Here is a 4,917-nt window from a genome sequence, read left to right as displayed (position 1 = left end):
GGTGATTTTGGAGCTGGTCCTTGGAGTATTTTAGGCATGGAAGGATCACAATATATGGTTGAGGCCTCTGCCCTCTCTTCTGCATGTGAAGCTTTAAGTCCTGTTTGACTGAGAGATGCCTGAGGAAATGTCCTGTTGTTCTGTGGTTTTGACCCAATCAATCGTTTTAAAAAACATTGTTCTTCAGATTACACAGAATGATTCACTTGTCCTTGAAACACTTGGTACAAAACATGAGCTAGAACTAGATAAAAATTAGCAAAAATAACCTGCTATGATTTTCCCCTAACAATTGCCATTTGTCATGGAGGTTGGGTAAGGTGCTGTGAAGGCTGTTTCTAGGTTTGAGCTTGTGCACTGCTTGCATCCCTCCCCCATCCTAGCATGAGATCCTGGTGTGCACCCTTCCCCTTCTTTGATGCTCTGCTTTCCATAGGAAAGAAGTTCAAACGTGCAACAGGTATGGTGACCTTTCAATTTTACTTTGGTAGTCTCAGTACTCTTCTTTGGACAAATGTCCATTATCATATACATTATAACCTCCCTTCTTTTGGGTCAGGTTGGACCTACAGTTCAGCTTGGTGGTTGGGTTTGTGCCTCCTTTGCCATTTTCCCTGCTTTCGATTGGGTTGGAAATACTGAGAGTACAGCCTTCCTCTGGGTACTATTTGTTTTCTTTGGCTTTCCCAAGTGTAATGGATCATGCAGAGCTGAAAATGAATGGGAAGAGTGAATGAAAATGTGTTGAATTTTTAGGATTTGGATTAAGCTTTGTGTAATGCTTTTGGTTTAGGGCTTGTCTCTTTTAAATGAGCTCACTCTATATAATAGTGCAGGTAGAGCTACCACTGAGGTCTCGGGTAGCTAATGAAGTCTAACGCAGGTGCTGCTACATCCTTCAGACACTGGCATCCAGTCTGCACTCTAATGGCTTTGACAAATCCCCTCAAGCAGAATTATCAATCTGACTCTGTGATCAAATGTGCCCAACAGCTTTAAAAGCACCACTGAGAACGTCAAAGAGGACTGATGAGGTTAGATCACATCTGCACGAGGGGATAAATTGTTCTTGTGTCTAATTCACAAATCAGAACGTTAGACAATTGTAATCAAACTCCAAGTGAGACTCTCTGTAGGGTATGAATATCAGCAGCTGCTCTTCATCCGTGACAGATCTCTTTCAAAGCTTGTACATGCCTATTAGTTCTTCTCCTAACCAAAATTTATTGGAAGGATGCCTCAACCTGCCATAGGGTAGAGAAAATATCTTAAGCATCTTAATTCACTTAGGTAACTGATGTATTAATGCTCCTAGTGTGTTGGGAAATGCTTGTCCCAATTTGCTTTGCTATTATGTGAGTAAATTTAGAAGTAACTCATTTGTAACCTTCAGCCAGGACTGGTTGAAGGGCAGTGGATTTATCAAGCCCGTGATTTCAGTGGATCTGATTCAACCCCTGTGGAAAGACTGAGTCAAAATTTCTGTGTAGTCAAAAGTAGGAAGTGATCAGAGTCAGGATATGGAGGCACTTCTGCCAAATAAATGATAATCAAATCAGTCTACAAGTTTAATTGGTAAACACAAGACTTACATGTCCGGTGGGACTAAAAGGAGGTGATGAGGGGTTTGTATATATGAGCCTGAGTCTGTTTAGATCTCAGATTGGCAAAATATTTAAGTGGTGTCATTTTCAATGGGCTTCTGAAGTGTGCTGAAATGTCTGGCTTGTACAAAGTCCATAGTCCTTTGCTGTGCTTTCTAGTATATCCTCATTTGAGAGGTGTAATGTCTTGCTGCTCTTCAGGAATCCTTGTTTGTTGTTGTACTAGCTTTTTTTTCTTTTTTTTTAAATTTCCACAGTCATTGAGAGTGAGGAGAGGAACAGGGAGTCATTCCATTCACTGAAATGAATGTGAAACGAGTTGGGTCATCTGCTGGGACCCAGCGCATGAAATCCAGTGTGTTAAGACCACAGTCCTTGTCAGCAGGGTAATTCAAATATAGATTACATGGAATATCCCTTTGTGTGGTATTTGTTAGGTCTTACAGTGGTCTTATACTTTCTGGGCTATCAAACATGTCTTACCTTACAAAGTAGGGAATAATTTAACAGCTTATCTATGAAATGTTCTTAGTCTTCCAGTCAAGACATGACTGGATTGTGTGATTGTGTTGTGGGCGTGTTTATGAGGCATTCTCGTTTTCCTGCTAGCATTCCCTTTGCACGGGGGAAAAAAGCTCTGTTATCAGTGTTCTGGAAAAAATGCACAAAAGGAAGGATGAGATGTGTGTTATCTACACAGTACCCAGCTCTTTCCGCCAGTGCAACCCTAAGCAAAAACTTAGCGAAAATTACACTTACCTTTTGCTGAATTGGCTGTTCTGGTGGAAGCAATTCTGGCAGTGGGATAAATCTGGCCAGTGGTGGACTGTTGTTTTCCTGTAAAAAAACCATGAACTTTTCATTTAGTTCTACAGTTTGAAGACACTAGTGTCCATTAATATGATACAAGAGATCACAGCTGGGATATTTCTCTTTCAAACAGTTCTGGAAAAAAAACCGCTCACATCTTCAAGTAAATAAAAATTGATCCACTTCTACTTTATGGTAAATAAATACTATATGAAGGAAACAACACTAACAAGAGAAATGCTTTTAAAGACTGACTCAGCTATTGTGGTTTTTTAGGACAAGTGAATGAAACTTGTTTGGATTCTTCCCAGAATAAATATAAACACTTTTACAGTCCTCTGGAGAATACAAAAAGCAGCAGCAGTAATGCAGAAGCACTAGTTTGATCTCCAGTCCACCAGATACTTTTGCATTAGTGTGAAGTGCACATGGTCAGTCCTAAACCATTCTTATGCCTCACATACATGTTTAACATTTGGAGTCCTTGAACACGTCTATGAAGCAAGAGTAGAAAGACCCACAGTCTTCTTAGTGCACTAAGTTGAGAAGGAAAGGCAAAGAAACATGGGTTTGCTTGTACCCATCCCCTTAGATGTGTCCCTGGGCTGAGAGTTCTTTGTAAGGAGAATTCTTGGTATATATTGTGGGATGTCTGGAAAATAGATAGTAATAAATACATCATCTTATATGGAAGATGGATAATTCAATGCTTAAGAATGTGACCTGGAGAATAAATCAATGCAAGGAGACTTTCTGTTCATTGGTGTTTTATGTCTCCTTTTTCTTTTCCCCAGTAGTCCCAGCAAATGGATGTTCTTACAAACGCCTTGCTGAAAATCTCAGATCTTGCAGTCTTTCCTCATGAGAACTGAGAGTTGCAGGCTGGAAGGTGGATCTTCGCAGCTCATGTTTAAAGCAGCAAGTAGCAAGTCAAGGTAATTTCAAGACTAAGTTGTTGTTTCTATCTGAACCGTTGGTCACTTGTTCTAAATCACTCTGACATGCTTAGTGGAAAGTAATATAGCACATTGCTGTCTCCTCTGAACTCCTGAATTTACAGTGATAATTATACAACATGAATCTAGGTTTAAGCTAATCTCCAGTTACCTCTTCCATTTTCATTTTACGCTTGCTCGCTCAACAATGACCCCCTTTAGACTTCTAGTTCTATAAATCTTTGTTACAGAGGCTCACCAGGTTTGAAGGAAAGGAGAAGAAAAACCTGTGAACAAAAAGGAGACTAATATGCTTTCTTCACTAGATCCTGTACCAGAAGTAGGTGTGCTCGCTCCAGTCTGATTTAGCTAGTGTAGGTGCCACTGCTGAATCCATAAACTAAATACAGGCTAGTAGAGGTTTGTTAGTTTGTTTACAGAAGCACACACAGGAACAATTTGGTTCGGCAAGAGCTGATTAATCAAACTTCAGTTGAAGAAACCCTGGAGTGACCCTTTCCACCTGACCTGCTGGGGGACAGGTTAGAAAATACCAGTAACACCAGCTATGGGCTGCTGCAGCGTGCACTTAGTGTCCTCTGTGTGTCTGGGGGAAGAAGGGAGGGACCATGTTTTCCACCTCTATTGGAATATTCCTCCTTTTACAAATGCACCTCTGCCAAGAGAAAAAACCCTGAAAACTTGCCAGTCTAATAAATTTGAAGATTATGTAGATTAAAATCCCAAAGCCCTTGGGCCCTGGCTACAGCATTGTTCAGATAAATTGGCAAAGCCTGAAAAAGTTTATTTCATCCCTCTGACCTAGGGTTATTCCCTTAAATGCCTTCTTCAGGCTCATTCTCCCATTTTAGCATCTCTTGTGGTGCAATAGAAGGAAGCTGGAAGCTCATGTTCTCTTTAAGTGTTGCTTGGGAAAGAAGCATCAGTGAGGTTGGTGTTCTTTCTCTGGATCAGTGTGTTGCGGCCCAGGCTGGGTTGGTGTGTAGATGTTGTTCTGGTACATGGTACCAAAATACAGCCTCAGAGGCTGGAGCGGTGTTCTCCTGTCTGTTTTGGATGCTGTATCATTGGTTTTACTCGTGCTGGTGGGCACTGTCTGGTGCAAGGAGTCCAAGACTCATGGTACCGGTCCTCACCAGCGGAAGGCCACAGCACTTCGTCCTTGAGGAAGCTTCTTCCTGAAGTGCTCCTTACGCTTGGATGGAGCTGTCAGACTTGAGATGATCACCCTACCTGACAGTGGCTCCCTTACAGGTCCCTGTGGGTGTACCCTGGATTCTGGGTGCTCCTGTGACAGGCACAGGTAAAGGCACTTTGTACTCCTGGCAGCATGAATTATGCTATGTGGTAAATGTGGAATCTCTTAATTAACATGACAGGTTGAGCTTCTCAAAGCTCTTGTGGCCGATCACAAGTTCAACTAGTCCCTGTATTAGAGACAGAGCTACAGTGCATCCAATGTATGTACTTTGTGTAGGATAAGCAATTTACATGAGTTGCATAGCAGTGAAGAGGTGAAGGACACAATTTCTTTCTTCTAGGAGCGA

This window comes from Pterocles gutturalis, unplaced genomic scaffold, assembly GCF_000699245.1.
Source record: "Pterocles gutturalis isolate BGI_N339 unplaced genomic scaffold, ASM69924v1 scaffold9314, whole genome shotgun sequence".
Taxonomy (NCBI): Eukaryota; Metazoa; Chordata; class Aves; order Pterocliformes; family Pteroclidae; genus Pterocles; species Pterocles gutturalis.
Note: the sequence above shows the minus strand (reverse complement) of the source record.